Here is a 16,988-nt window from a genome sequence, read left to right on the forward strand (position 1 = left end):
TAGTTATATGTTTGGATTGGCTTCACATATAAACTATGTATTCTAGGGTTATACATATAGTGAATACCCATCTCTCATTGTATTGTTGTCGTGCGCTAAAGTGAAGATAGGCTTCAGCCTCCAACCTTATGTCCTCTCTCTTTTGTGAGTTGGAAGAAAGTTGCAGTCGAGTCTCCTCCCTCTCTCTCCCTACTTCTTTACATGGTATCAAAGCTTGGTTCATTGGTGAGGAGCTCAAGCAGCAAGAAGAGGCAAGCAGAGATCGTGAAACCTTGGTAAGAGGATCGGCATCTCCTTTCTTCCAAGCTTTTGGGAGCATACTGGTGTAGGTACATCATCATGAGTGCAAAGTGCACAACCTCAGATTGAGGCACACTTCATTGTGAAGCACGAAAGCATTACTTGGAAAATTTAAATTGCTTTGTAGTTTATATTGTCGCAAAAAATTCCATTCTAAGACAATTTTGGCCTGCATTTGGCATCGCGAAGTTTCAGTAGGCACTCGAAGAAGTGGCCATTTTTGATTGTGTATGCCCATTTTTTGCCATTGAGCGAAGTTGCAACATAAAGGTTGTTGTGTGTCCCATTAAAGCGATTCTGAGAAACGTAGGCCAATTTTGGGTTGTTGTATCTATGTATTCTTCTCACTTGGTGTGAGTCATGGTTGCTTACCACTAGTCTTGTTAGGTAGAATTTTTGGTGATGTAGAATTGTTGTTGTTTGCCCTTGTGAGGCAGAACTCTATTCTTCAAGATTGCAATCATAAATTTTGACTTTGCAAAATATCTGAGAATATGTCCACTATTGTTAGAGAAGCTTGAGAAGACAACTTCCAAGAATGGAAGTTCAAGATGAGAGACTTCCTTATGGGAAAGGGAGTATGGCCATTCATCAATGGTGATGAGAAACAACCAATTTTGGGTGCTACTCCTACTGCTACATATTTGATGAATGATGAGAAACAACCAATTTTGGGTGCTGCTCCTATTGCTACATATTTGAAGAAATTTAAATAGTGGCATGAAAAGTCCAGGATGGTCATGTAATGGTTGTCTTTGAATATTTCAAACTCCATGATTGTTTATATATAGGATGCAGAGATGCCGAAGGAGGCATGGGATGCATAAATGAACATGTATAGCACCAATACCATTGTGTAAAAGATGCAGCTCAAATAGGAGTTGCATAATGTGTAGAGGAATAAGCTGACATAAATGAGTATTCCATGAAGGTTAAAGGCCTTGCAGATTCTCTTGGCTCAATTGGAGCACCTATTGATGATGAGGACTTAGTGTCTGTGACCTTGAATGGTCTTGGGAAAGAAAATGCACAATCTTGGACATCCATTGGAGTCTGCGAGACGTTTCTTGATTTTTAGAAACTTGTTGCTCTCTTGTTGAGTGAAGAGCAAAGGAATGGAGGTTCAGCCATAGGAAGTTCTGAAGAGTCTGCATTCTACTCAAATCAGAATAAAGGTAGAGGTAGAGGAAGAGGCCGTTTTGGTGGCCATTCACGAAATCAAAACCAATAGCAATAATAGAAGAGCCAATTCTTTGGAGGAGGACGTGGTAAGTCTAGAGGCCGGGGGAGCCAAAGAGGATGTAGTTCATGGCAAAGGAGTTAACAAGTAGATAGCAATATAGAGTGCTATTATTGTGGGAAGCTTGGACATAAAGAGAAAACCTGTTATAAAAAGCAGAATGATATCAAAAATGAAAAGTTGCATCAAAGCAACTATGCATCATCCAGTAGGCATGGTGATGATAGAAATGAGTGCCTTTTTGTTATGCAGCACATGGTGAACATGACAAAAAATGTTGTAGATTGCAAAAATGTATGGTTTGTTGACTTAGGTGCTTCTAACCACATGTAGAGTCATGGTGATTAGTTTAGTGATGAAAAGAGTTCACATGCATACATACATAAATCTCGAAAACCTTTCATAACATGATTACCAAGCAAGTGCACATTGTATCCATCCAAAGAAATACGAGCTCTCAATTGCATATCAAAGTAGTCATCCATTCATGTCAAAAATTTCAGCATAACCACGGCATAGAGATCCATAGTAAGCATGCTTTCACGTCCTTTTCGTGACAATTACCAAAGCAAATGAGTATTCCGTAAAAAAAACAAAACATGATTCAACCTCCCATACATGACAAACCCGGGGCATAGATCCAAGACTAAAAGAGGCTGAAAGTTACACTTAAAACTGTGCACCAATTCTATATTCCAACCAGCACCAGATGGGGTGCATTACCATGCCAACAAGAGCCTGAAAACCACCACAAGAAGGCCATATTTCCATGCCTAGAGGCTAAAGTGCCTTCACACACAAGCTTAGGACATGAACCTTAAAAGAGGCATTAAGCAAAGCTGTAAAAATAAAAGAAATGCAAGCTTTTCTATGAATGTTCATGAACGGAGACTACGTAATGGAGAAGAAGATTGATTCATGGATTTGTAATGGTTTTACCTGCTGTCCCTTGTTTCTTGGAGCGAGCAACACATGGAGGGGGTGAAAGATAAGATCTAAACCCTCGGTTTGAGAGAGGCAACAATCAAGACATAACTTGCCAACGTGTGAAATGAGGTAGTACATGAGATGAGATAGCATATCCATCAATAGCCACAATGTAGCGACCCATTTATGATGTTCATAAGGGGACATCGCCATTTTTAAAGTCATGACCCATGGATAGCATATGGGCCTGTTGCTACAATTGTTCTCCACGACTCATGATAACACAAGAAATGCAACACAGTAACACGGTAGTTGAGTTCAGCTCAGAGAGCAGTGATAAGCACACGCGTAATTATGGAGGAGAATCAATACTTCAACGTACATTCCCAAAGTTATGGATTAACGGAGCTCTTTCGCAAAATTAATCGATTCTAAAGTGTGGTGATCAAGTGGAGTGTCGACTCTTCTTGAGTCTAATTTTCCATTCCAAGTTTGTTCACGACCTCCATCAATCTCACATCTCTCAGAATTTTCTTGCCCTTGTCCTCTTCTGGTCATCACTTTGCCAATACACCACCACTTGAACACTCGTCCACGCAAGCAAAACTGGAAGGAAAGCCACGAACGCTCCCCTTCTCTTGATACAGTAGCTGTGGTGTGGCATGCATAAGCATACTCACAATAGTAGCGAAATGCTTTCCGCTATTGACATCGTCAATGTGTTTTCCACTTAAAATATGCATTGATCCCATTAGACAAGATCGTCTTTCCCACAGGCTTGCACAAGCTGTGCCACACTGGTTTGATGTGTCCACGCGATGGTCAAAAAGGTGTAGGTAGGTAAGTGTGTCTACGGGATTCCATCTCTTTTGTGTGGTAAGTACGAGTAGTAGATTATGTGAACTTGTAATAGTGGCCTCCTCATCCTCCTACGGCCAGCGCACATGCCAGTCACTTCTCTCCTCCACCAAGGCTCTGATCTTCGTCGCTGCTGGTGCACTCCTCTCTTTAACCACCATCTCTACGTCTCTCCTAACATTTTGCAGCAGGAAGGCATTGCATCGCCCTGCATCTTTGTTTTTGGCCGTTTGAACACCGCTCTGATCCATCTTTGTTTGTATTATATCAATCCGAACAGCTTGAATTGTTAAAAGTTGAGTATGGCAACTTGTCTTGTATTTCTTATCTTGACCTTCGTTTTTCCTTACAGACCATGGCTCGAGCTCTTGAAAATTTAAAGGACCTCATGCAAGCCGAAGGTTTCACATATGTTGGCCTTTCAATCGGACAACAGCACGCTCAATTCGAGCTTGATGTTTGCAGTTTGCCAGTTGGGTCTAAGTGCACTGTCACGGATCATGGCTCATACCACTGGAAGAAGTACTACAGTGGGGACACACTTCCTCACTTTATGAAGCGAAATATTCGATCGTGCCAGGAGCGTTGCACTCACCCCCCGCCCCCGCCACCAGCCCCAGCTCTTGCTCCCGCAGGCCAGGGTGGGCGTACGTAATTAGAATTAATTTGGAACCCATGGGCTGCACTTGAGGATTTTGTAACTTTTATCTCCCTGGAGTTTAGAAATATGGCTGGAACTTGATTTGTTTGAGTGCAATAACAACGTCATTTTAACTTTTAAAAGTTTCGGAGTCGGGTTGCTCAAGAGGTGACACTCCCATCTCTTATATGCATCCAAGAGCACCACAGACCTCCTGCACCGTTGGAAAATGCCTGTGTTAAAAGACACTATGAATAGTTCTAAAAATTTAAATTATAGATAGAACTCAATGCAACAGAGTACCATCATCACTTACGTCGTTCTTGCTAGGCTGGTTCGTCATCTTGAGTTTAGATTAGCCTCCGATTATTATTTCATGTGTACCCCAAGCACATTGTTGGATTTACATGCTCAAATGGGCACACGGTAGGAACTATTGATTGATCTTTCTGAAGGTGGGGGAGGAAACACAGAGGGTGGAAATTTCACTTAGGGAATTCGAAGCCATTGACTGAACAACTTTCTAATCTTTTCCAGAAATGTTATGTTTCCATTTTTAAGTCCGTCCCTCTAACTAATGCACAAAGAAGCGTTACTGTGATTTCCATCTATAGGCTGGTGGTGCATCTTTATCCATGCACAAAGGGCTTTAAATTGCGCGGCACAACCCTTTAACATTGATAGGATCCCTTAAAACTTCCAAATACCCTTATGGATGTCGTGTTGACTGAGGCGTTTCTAAATTTTATGCACAATATCCAACATGAGACTCAAGAGGCATGCCACATTGCCCTAGAACCCATGTAGAGATAGATGGGGAATAAATATAAGTTGCAATGTTCTTGTTTTGCTAATATTTGCAAAGCCTATGGAAAGGAGAAGTACGTCTAATTGACCTAGGAGATGGAGGAGTTATTTGCAGATTCGAAGGACTGATCGAGAGAATTTCTCATGATTCCTCTTGTAAATCGATGCCCTGTAGAATCCACAATGTTTGATAACCTTCTAGAAGAGATGCGTATTGTTTGAGCTTACAATTTTTGTTGTGCTTTCTTACATAACTCATTTTCCAAAGAGTCCAAAGAATATAAACTAGAACCTTGAATCATGTAGTTATAACCGTATCCTTTGCTCCAAGAGACTACACTTGGGAAGATTATGATGTTTTCCCTTAAATTAACCACTGAGGACAAAATAGACTCATTTTGACTGAAAGTAGCATTTAGTTCCATTACATCCCTTATTGGAAATAAGACACTAAAGTCTAAAGAGACAAACAAACAATCAAATACGAAGAGCTATAGCCATTCGTAATAGTCACAAGTTGTACTACATAGTTGTAACTACTTCATTCAATAAGTGTATTCTGATTATGGCTTCCACGTGAACTCTCTCTGTGTGTATTCTTGATTCCAACATGGTATCAAGCCACCCTTCCTGGTGTGCCTGTGTGGGCTCACTATTTAGATGCCTACCCCTCTACCAAATTCTCAAAAGCGACAATGATATGCAACCAGCCTAACAAGATGACACAATGGCCCTCCTCTAAGTGTGGCAAATTTTTCGGCCAAGATGTGAAGCCTGCAGTAGCATCCTCTGAGCCCCAAACTCCTAATTTCGGCCAAGATATGCACCAAATGCAATCCTTTGAGCCACAATTTCCTAATCTCGGCCAAGATCTGCAACAACAAAATTAATCCTTAGAGCCGTGCAACACCAAGCCAGACAGAGCAAAACTGCTCAACAAAGGCAAAGAGCCTGAAGATGAAGAACCAAGCAATGGTCAAGAAAAGGATGTTGGAATTTAGAGTCACGCATAATTGGTTATATGTATTGATCAGAATAGTTGAATACATAGATGATAGCTCGTAATGGTTAGAGGAGTTGCACCTCTTCACATCACATGCTAAGTACATATGTAAATATGACTTTGAGTCTTACATTTCTACACTCCCCCTTAAGACGAAAAGTCTTATGAGTAATAGAGTGAGGATGCTTGACTGTTCTTTTGCAAAGAAAAATAAGAGATGCATCCCCTTTTGTGATGCTTTGCAAAGTTATTCTATATGCTATAATGTATATACAAATATGCGATACAAAGAATGTTTATCTAGAATCTAGGATAGACTGCATGAGGAAGAACACTTGTAACTCTGATTTCATTTTGAACTAAGCCTTGTGTAGTAGATTGTTTATCATCTCATGAACTTGAACTTGCAAATACTTTCCACAAGCTTGTATTAGGACATTCCTCCTCAAGATGTGTAAAAGCAAGTGAAAGGTTGTACCAATTGTGACATCTGTGTCTTTAACTGCATCGTTTGTTTTATCATGTTCTTGTTGATCTTCATAAGGCTGTGAATTTTGATCTCTATCTTCAGCATTTCCCTTGATCTTGGGTGCAGCCAGATTTTGTTCATGTTCTTGATCATTTCTAAATCGGTCTATTTCATGGCAACAACATGTATCGTTTGCAAGTGGTTGGATTGCCTGAATTGGAAGCGTATTACCAACTTTCTCCTCCATATGTAGTATCACAGGCATAGTTAAAGAACCATTTTCATCATGATAATCATTACTGTAGACTATACCATGGTAATCTAGTTTGCTTGTAGGATCTTCCACCCCTCTTTTTGCTTCTAAATTACCCATCTTTGGAACAGTGCCATCTACTACATTTTCACATTGCTTGATGTCATCGACGGATGCAAGGCAAAAATCATAGCTATTTGCAAGAGTTGTTGAACGATTATCATCTTGTTCAAGCTCATCATCTTTGTCCCATTCATTGTTTCCTTTGTGAGGGTTGATTAGCATCAGCATGGGCCTCGACATTGGCATCGAGAACGGGATTTAGAGAAACTGCATTGTCTCCTTTGTGGGTAGGGATAGCTTCATTATTAGCATTGGCATGTTCATCACCGGGATCACAACAATTAGCTGCCTTCTTCTATTTGGCATTCGCTATTGCTTCTTCAATGACTGCTTTGTCTTTCTCTCCCGGATGAAAGGATGTTTGTATAGTCGTGCACAAAAGAAGGGATTTCTTTTTCACCCTCGTATGGGGTTTGAATAGTGTTTGCATTGTAAATCTATGAGCACGATTGTAGAATGCATTCTGAGTATAAAGATCAAGGATGCCGCCTCCTTTTTTTGTGGCATGCAGTATGCAACCACAAAACATTTATTTTGATGCGGTTGGCTTTTCATCCATTTCTTTGCTTGTCATCACAAATTCGCCCTACATTTCGGGCCTGATGTTGTAGAACTTGATGTCCACTGTTTGTGGGAAATTTTTTATCCCCAACATCTTCTCTCTTGGGTGGGAGCAAACCTGTGTTTTTCAGGGTCTCTTGTATGCCCTATGTTTCTCCTTTGTTGGTTGAGATTCCACCTTGATGCACGTCTTTGTTATCTGCGTATTGATTTTAAGGTAGTAGGTCATCGACTTGCTGTTCTCCTCTTGATGTGGGTGGGAGGGTGCCTTCACTAGGGTCTTCGTGCCCTTCTCCTCTTTTTATGGGCTATAGACCTCACTCAGCCTCTCTCCCCTCTTCAATTCACCACCCTCCTCGAAAAGCATACATATTACATCCATCCAATTTTTGCTATGTCATTTTTTCGAGGCGATCTATGCCTCGAGGATCAAATGAAGATATACCAATTACCTCTTCATCCCATAGTCCTTAATTTCCGTTCATGGTACCGATGTATATAGGAATCGAATGATTTTGCACCCTCTGAACCTGTCATGGAGCTATCTATTATAGATTGTGGGCCAAGAGTGTCAGATAAGGGCTAGAAAAGCTAAGCTAGGAAATTAGGGTTAAACTTCCTTCAAAAGGTCCATGTATAAAAGCCAAGATGGTTGACTTGGTCATCATTCTTTCCTATGCTTGAGTATGGAATAGAGAGCAAGTTCCCTTCATCCTTATGTTGATGTCCATTGCTTCATTTTTCTTTTACTCTTTTCTTGTTGCTACAACTACGATCAATTCCCCCTTCATGACGCTCATTCTTCTCTCTTCTCTTTTCTTCTCATTCCCTTCCCCCTTACGATCGTCTAACTACTCAGATTAAATCCAAGGATGGTGTCCGTGACAACATCGCACAACTGCATGCAAATGAGCTCCCACAGGAAGTTGTTTGGAGGACAAGCTCTCCAAAGCGGCTTGGCTAAAGATCCCCACGACATGTTAGTCTCCATCAAAGGCTTAACAAATTTGGCGCCGTTGCTGGGGAGGTAAGCAGCCTTGCTTGATTCTTTGCCGTTGTTTTCCTTGCTATTATCCTGCAAAAACCGTTAGTTGGTTGCAAAGGAGAGTAGGAGTGAAAGAGTGGCCAGAGGGCTGCAAATCTATGAAAATGTGTATTTCAAATATGGCATGACAGGTTATAAGCCCATTTCTGTTCCATTGGAGGAGAATGTGAAGCTCAGTGTAGAAAAAGAGAAGTTTCTTGAAGATGTCACTATGTATAGATGCATAGTTGGTAGTTTGATATACATGACTAACACCAAACCATATTTAAACTAGCACTATGGGGTTTGTGTGTCAGTTTATGGAGGTGCTAAGGAAGCCACATTTGGATGCGGCTAGGTGCATATTGAGATATGAGAGTGACCACATGAGACATCAAAGACAGTTGTAGGGTCCAACTTCTCCTTCCGTTTAGTTGATACGTGTATACCACTAGCTGGACTGCCATGTGAAGAGCCACTAGATCGTAGTCTCCCTATCCATGTTTTTGATCCATTTTTTGAGGACTCACTAGTTCCACTCAGACTTTGTGATTGTTGCTCTACACTTATAATAGCACTATCATTTCTTGCATCTGCATCTTCTATTATTGGTCCATTCCATACCAATAACTCATTTCATCAAAAACTACATCTTTGCTTACTTGTATCCTACTAGTGGAAGGGTTATAACAACAGTCCCCTTTTTGCTGCAGAGAATACCTGATGAAGATGCATTTTTCTGCCTTTGGATCTAGCTTAGTTCTCCTCTCAATAGAAACATGAACATAAGCTATGCAACCAAATACTTTCAAGTGTGAAAGATCTGGTTTTCTACGCATATACTTTTTTTCAGACATCATGCCATGGACAACTGCAGTGGGTCTAGCTATTGAAATCGAAGAGGGACTTTCTATTGTAGTTTTGGCACCAGGTCTAGAATCGGAGAATGATGATCAAGGAGGACCAATTTGGGTGGCAAAAGATGTTGAGGTAACACATAATGAACAATCACATAGCACATTTATAGCATAATGGTATGAACCAAAGCCAATGAAAAGTCTATTGAGAAAGTTCACGCTAAAACAATTGTATGAGAGTTGCTTGCAAACAAAATGTGAATGGGTTCCAAACAACAACAATCTAAGTCATTCAATGGAAGTGAACAGCATTGTGCATTGTTGGTAGTCAAGGAAACGAAGTCAAAAGAAAAAGCATGGATATAGTGTGGAGAAATGCATCACAATCCCTGAGAGTAGCCGAAAGCACATCAAGCATCATTTACGCATGGTCAGTTCTTTTGATATTTTAGATTCGAAGGATTCTGAAGCATGAAAGAATATTGTTTATTCACAAATGGTGTATCTCTACACCACCCATTTGTTGATAGCAACAACTCTTGAATTTTGGTTGAGACGACTTTATAATTTTTATTTAACTAGTAGTATATTGACAATATAAGTAATTTGGATACTTTTAAATTAAAATAAATTAAAATTACTTAAGTAATGATTTTTATTTAATATATTAAGTAAGAAATATATTCTTTATTTATTCAATTAATTTCAAACAATTTTATAACATCAAAAAATTATATTATTTGATTGATTCAATTAGTTTGTGACCATTTAACAATCTAAATCTTAATGAACAATTAAGTTGATGGAGAGTGAAAATAAGTTTTCTAAAATATATGATGATGCTTTCATGTATGCAACTTAAGAAATAAGGTATTGCAAATGAAAAACAACTCTTGTTTTGGTGCAAAAAATGCAGATGTGGATCAAAAATGACTTGTTTTAGTGAAAAGTATGTGAATATGGGCATATTTAATCAAGAAAAAAAGTCCAAAATTGATTGGAAAGTCCAAAAATTTCTAATATTATGTTAAAGTTAATTTGCTAAAGTTTGGGCATGATTTTATTTTCTTTGATTGAAATGGCAAGGATGGCTTCTAGAAGTGGGGATGAGGTCAAGATGTTGATGGGAAAGTGGTTGCATTTGGTGCAGTTTGTGTAATCGACTGACATGGCTATCGTAGTGGTGTGAATAATGTGTCTGTGAGTGGAAAATCCTTCCATTTCCCAAAATATATGCAACACAAATTGGTGAAGCACTTTGGAGTGTTGTGAAAATGTTGGTTTTGATGAGCCAATGGCTCAAGGTTTGTAACAATTAGCCCAAGCAACCCTATCTTCATGCAATGCCAATTTCTTCATTAGAGATTGAGAATCATGTTCGTGGATCTTAAAAGGAGAAAAAAGTTGTCCTATGGGATGACGGAATGACATAGTCGTCCATTGGGGAGGGTGTCATCTTGTATGTCTTCCCTAATGACTCTATAAACTTTGAACAATTAGGTGACACTTGTGTTGGTGTGGCTACTAAGAAGAACAAGCTACTAGTGTACCACAAGTGCCTTTGATTCTTCTAATATGCAAGATATCAATTGTCTCAGCCTATGTAAGTGGCCTATTTTGTGATGTTATTGTGATGGTTTGGTATCATCGAATTATGGTATTCGTCATGTACCTTCATGGTGATTTCACAAGGTGGCACATGTAGTGGACATGTAGTAGTGGAGTGTTACCACTTCGATCCTTATTGGTGGATCTATGTGATATGCATTACCTTGACATATGAGGGTGATGTTGAAGTGGTCATTGTGGGGTTCTTGGCTATGCCGATAGTGCTAGTTATGCTCTATGCCTTGGATCAATTAGCCATGGATGCAGTGGTTTCATGATTGTTTTATGATTCTTTTTATGACGCCTATGTCAACAAATTAGTGCCTATGTTGGTAGCATATGTGTTTATGGTTTATTCCATGAGGTTATTATGGTTGCACACTATAAGACAATGCTACCATACATGCATTGCATACATGCGATAAGTTACGGGTGCGTGTATGGTTGCACATGTATATGATAGTATCAAGTGTGTGTATATGTGCATCTAATTTTGCATGTATATCTGCTTTTAAAAATGCATATATCAAAGCGTGTATATATGCATAAACCCTGTGTTATAGATGTAAATATACATGCGTTATTACATGCAATAGCAGAGAAAATCATTTCTTTTAAAAAAATCCCATACCTTTTATTAAAAAAAACATCTCATAGTGCATTATAGTATATATCATTACACAATCGCACTTAATACATTTACAACAATTTATATTCAAAAACAAATCATGAAATGATAATTAAAAGACAACATATACAAGAGAATTGTCATCAATTTAGAATGATACAATGATGGATTGGTTAGGATTCGATCTCATCTTCAATGAGATCCATCCTTGCCAAACGATCAACATCAATATCCATTTAATCAATTTGTAAGTCTATGATTAAATTTATTCCACTATCGATATTCTATCCATTGATAATGGTACCGATGCCCCAATCATCCTCATTAACATCACCATCATCATCAATCATAGGGTCATCCTTATGATCATGAAAAATGGCACGCTCATCCTCATTATCATGAAGATCTCTTATTTCTTGATCATCGATCACAACATCTTCATTGGCATGTTCGACATTATCTTCATTGCGGCCTGCTACATCCTCCATGTGCTCCATATCAGTGAATGTATTGTACATCACTTTGGAACGTGGTGCAATAGGGATGATGTACCACCATTTAGTATCATGCATCATTGGTTGATAAATAACCTACTCAAATATACATATTGCAATTAATTAGCATATCAAAAGTCAAGGGGTACATCAACTTAGATACATATGTACATAAAACACATTGAATAAAAAATATTGCATACCTGCTCACATTGTTGTGGCAATATGAGCGTATCTTTCTTTGTTTACCAAAACTTTGTAGAGTCAATAGTGACATAGCCATTTTCATGGCATTTTATCGTTGCATTAGGTCCTTTTTCCACCACATTCATTTGCTAGTTTACATCCAAAACATACACAAAGAAGTGACGAAAGTCAAGTTTAAATATGTCTTGGATTGTGCCACAATAATCATCCACTTTTCCATTGGCTCCCTCAAAGCTAGTAATGAAAACGCAATCTTGTGTATTCCACTTACCATCAATTCTTTGTGTTCAAAAATGCTTTCCTTCACACCATATAGCATTGAACATAGTACACTATACCAAAATAGAAGCAATATTTGTGTAAGCAATGTGAATAAACATTAAAAGCAAATCACTTACAACTAATGTAAAATGGTAGTTCCATGTACCTTAATCCTTGTGCATACTCCGATTCTTCTGCTGTGATATGTAGCCCTCATCTCTCTCTGCTCTCTCCATTTCTTCATGCAACCAATCAACATGGATATCATTCGAAAGTATTGCTAGATTCTTAGGGTATGCCTTACGAGAGCCATGTTGCCTCCAAAAGAGAGCTCTTTTTGCTTGCTTTCTTGTCTTTGCATCCTCATATCTAGTAACCAATCTGCTCGTCACATCACTATTAAGGATGCAAGTGAAATTAAGATCATCAATCAATGCTTTGTTAATTACTTTACTCTGTCCTTTTCCTTGAGGCATAATAGAGGTCATCCTCAAGTCCTGTTCATTGCTCCATAGTCGTAGTAAAGAGTTGTCCACTTGACCAAGGAATTCTAAAATATATACAAGAGATTCTTGTATCAACCAACCCTCGGCCATGCTTCCTTCAGGCCTTGCACTTTGTCTCACAAAGTCTTTTAAGGTCTTCATGAAGTGCTCTAGAAAGAACATCCAATGTGCATGCACAGTGCTGCATAAAGCAATTTTGTCCACCAAATGCACAATGAGATGTAGCTAGCTTGTGAAAATGGTTCGCGGAAAAGTTTTCTCTACCAAACAAATCACCTCCACTGCCATAATGCGTGCATCATCCAACATGGCTGGATCAATTGCCTTGGAGCTAACATATCTGAAAAACAAATGAATAGTATGTTATACCTCATGCACATTCATTTTGAAAAACTATCAAATCAAAGTGCAAGGTATAATAAAGGGCAATTTGACATGGGTTTTACATACCTCACAAGCTCGCCCATCTTATAAATACATTTTTTCAAACTCTTGTTTGCACAATGGTCGATGCTAGTAGATAGTATGAATTGCACACATAAGAGCGACATGTATATATGGTTGATGGCATTACAAAGTTTAATTTCAATGTACAAGAATTGGAAAACACTTACTTGGAGCATCTTGTGCCAATCGTGGGACTTCAACCCGTATAGTTGCTCAACACTTCTTTTCTTAGTGCTTGTGAAGGCTCTTTCAATTATCAAATACAGTCTTACATAAACCGTCAGCATACTCATGTACTAATGAAAGGCCACAAACAGGACATGCATGTTTACCCAATGTTTTCAAACCTATTAAAATATAAATAAAAGTTAGAATAATAAATCCGATAGTTATAATTAATATAACCAATAGTATTAGAGTAGAGAGCTGATTTGAATTCTTACCAGAACAATCGTTGTATCCTCAAAAGTCATGCATTGTCCACATCAACACTGCTTCCTACTAACGTCCACCACTGTAACACCTCTCCATAGTTCCTCCAACTCATCAATCAACAATTCGAGGTAAACGTCCATATGCTTTAGTTTATGTTTCTCTGAAATTAGAAGGGATAACATAAGATGTCCCTTCTTGATCACCATTGATGGTGGAAGGTTATAATTCACCAATACAACTGGCCACACACTATATGCGGTACTTTTGAAACCAAATGGATTCACTCCATCCATACCTAGGCCAAGTCTCAAGTTTCTGGGCTCTGTTTTAAAGCTGGGCCACTCATTTTCAATATGCTTCCAAGCAAGAGTGTCTAAGGGAATCCTCCACATGCCATCATTCGATCGATATCATGAATGCCATGACATGAGCTCAGCTATGGATTTGCACTTGAACATGTGTTTTATGCGAGGAGTTATAGGAAAGTGTCGCAAGACTTTACGAGGTACATCAAAACTCTTCACATTTGTTCTATACCTTGCTTTGCCACAAGTGGGACAATGTTGAGCCTCCTTATGCGTCCCACAAAAGAGAATGCAATCATTGACTCATGCATGTATGTGATCATAATCCAATCCTCCAAGAGATGCCACATAGCGCCTCGCTATGTCTCTTGAGGTGGGTAGTCTATTCCCTTTGGAAGCATGTTTGATAAGAGCCTGCATTCCATATCATCAATTAACAATTAAAACATATTGAGATTTATTCATTGTGAAATCCTTAACCACTAATTCAAATTAGAATGCTTGGTTCAATAATGCATCAAGACTTGCATTGCTCCATCTATAAATTGTCTATAGATTTAGTAGTTCAAGTGAAGCATGTAAAATAGAGAATGTGCACCCTTCAAATACCGGTGTCGACAAAGCCTTGTAAAGATGCTCTTGTTCCATATCATCCTTGTCCATACCTTTGGGATCATCCCTAAAAAGATTTTGCATCATATCATCGAACGCTTCCTCTTCCACAACTTCATGGGTGTAGGGCTATTGTCTTCCCTTTCCCACTCATCTCTGACAATAGATCCCAAAGCTCCAGCATCATCTTGTCGATGCTTCGATGCTCATGTCAAGCGTAAGGCACCATGTTATTGTGTGGTACTGCATCCTACTCCAATTAGAGTATATATATTACAACTCCATTAATTTGGACACCATGAGTCATTTGGATACTATCAATTTACATCTACTCACCTCTAAACCTATTTGATTCCATTCTCCATACATGAGGATGTGATTCAAGGTAATTCGACAGGCTCACACAATGCATCCTTGACATCGATTACACATATACTTGATCCTTTGTGCAAACCACACATCACGATTATGGTGATGCATTGTCTCATATTCACCAGAACTGCTTGAGGAGGTTGGTGACATCTTGTGTACAAATCAATAAACATAAAATCATGATCAATTTTTTAATTAAAGTACAAAAAGTCTCTGTATTGCGTGTATGGATGCGTTTAGACTGTGTGAAATTGCATGTACCAGCATAGCTACACTGTGTGAAATCGTGTGTATGAATGCAGCTATGCTACGTGAAAATGCATGTATACACGTAGTTATCCTACTCGTACACTTGCAAAATTTCAAGATAGGTGACCAATGCAAGATTGAAAAATGAATATGCAAGTGCATTTTACAACCAACTACATGTAGAGATAAGTAATATTCATGGGTAGAGATACAAAAATTATACGGGATTTATAGCACAAAAGTGTATCCATTGAAACAAAGTACCCAATACAAAAGAGTATCCACTACACAAGAATATACACTACAAGAGTGTATCCATTACACAAAAGTATCTAATACAAAAGAGTATCCATAACACAAGAGATACATTAGACTAGATTTTGTCTTGCTTGTGTTTCATGATGCTAGCTACTATTGCCTTAGATATTACTAGTAAGTGCTTCAAAACTTCCATCTTTACCGAGCACTTTTGCCCTCCTTCTCCCCTCCCTCCATCCACATGCTTCTCCTCCCCCACTTTCACCCTTTCTGCTATTGCTCCTCCTCCTCCTCCTCCTCCTCCTCCTCTTACTGGATGCCCACCCCCTTATCCTCCTCCTCGTCCTCCTCTTGGACACCCACTCCTCCTCCTCCCCAGTCCCTCCCCTCCTCATAGATTCCTCCTCCTTCTTCTCCTCCACCTCCATGCGTACTCCTCCTACCTCCCTTCTCTATTCCTGTGCCTGCTCCTCCTCCTCCCACTCTACCTGCATTCTACCACTTTTCCCTCCTCCTTCCTATTGCTGGAAGCTTATCCTCCTTCCTAGATCTTCATCAAGCCCCCCCTACTTTTGTGAAAGGTAGTGTAACCAGTCATGGCACCACTTGGGGATGTCTCCAATAAGTACCATGTGAACTTACTATTGGATGCTCAATATGCAAGCACACGCAGCTTGGGAAATCGAGGAAGTTGTGAGAATACGATGCACAATCTTTGTGCATAAGGGAAGAGACACATTGATCTTTGGGTTGATGGAAACTTGTATCCCTTAGATCCTGCAACCCAAAAGAATCCCCCTTTCTGTACAATGCATGATCTTGTTCGGCATGTTGGTGATGGAATGGATGGTTTACTCGGTTATTGCAATCGACTAAACCATTTCCAAAGTGCAACTTTGCAAGCATGTGAGTTTCGAAGAGCACAATTAGAGCAACTGGCTTGTTCAGCCAATAGCACCATTGTTGCAATGCAGAGGACCATTGAAGATCTTGAGATGTAGAAAAAGGAACTACTCAAGAAATCGATTGCTTTTAACAAGGAGAGACAAGATTTGCAAGAATCTATCAAGCAGCAAGTGGAAAGTAATCAGTCATTGCAAAGGTCTCTACAAATTGCAAAAGATCAAGTGCAGAAGCTAAAAGACACTCCGTTGATATATGTGAAGAGAAAGGGGAGGAAGGTGAAAGGCACTAAATAAATTTTAAAAAGAAATAGAAAAATGCAATAAGAAAGGTAAATAAAGAGAAGGGGGAATATATAGATAAAGAGGGGAGGGAGGATAAATGCATAGAGAAGGGGGAACTTATAGATAGAGAGGGGAGAGAGGATTAAATAATAGAGAAGGGGAGTATTCCATAGAGGGGAAAAAAGAGTAGGTAACAAAGAGAGAGGGGGGGGACAATACATAAAGAGGGGGGTAAATAGATGAAAGAAAAGAGGTTGGGAAGGGGGGTAAATGATGAAGAGCCTAAAGGTTCGTGATGTGTTGATGGACTGGCATGAGGAAGGAGAGGACGTATAGGCATAGTCTATAGTAAAGGGC

At 39.2% G+C, this 16,988-nt stretch overlaps 2 pseudogenes; both read right to left on the reverse strand.

Annotated features, from left to right (window-relative positions):
- Positions 1-12,399: 12,399 nt before the first annotated feature.
- Positions 12,400-13,233, reverse strand: LOC147905172 (uncharacterized; annotated as a pseudogene).
- An 825-nt stretch (positions 13,234-14,058) lies between these two features.
- LOC147905173 (uncharacterized) lies at positions 14,059-15,087 on the reverse strand (annotated as a pseudogene).
- Between the last annotated feature and the right edge of the window lie 1,901 nt (positions 15,088-16,988).

Source organism: Dipteris shenzhenensis, chromosome 2, assembly GCF_047967505.1.
Source record: "Dipteris shenzhenensis isolate YYH24624 ecotype China chromosome 2, Dip_SZ_1.0, whole genome shotgun sequence".
Classification (NCBI taxonomy): domain Eukaryota; kingdom Viridiplantae; phylum Streptophyta; class Polypodiopsida; order Gleicheniales; family Dipteridaceae; genus Dipteris; species Dipteris shenzhenensis.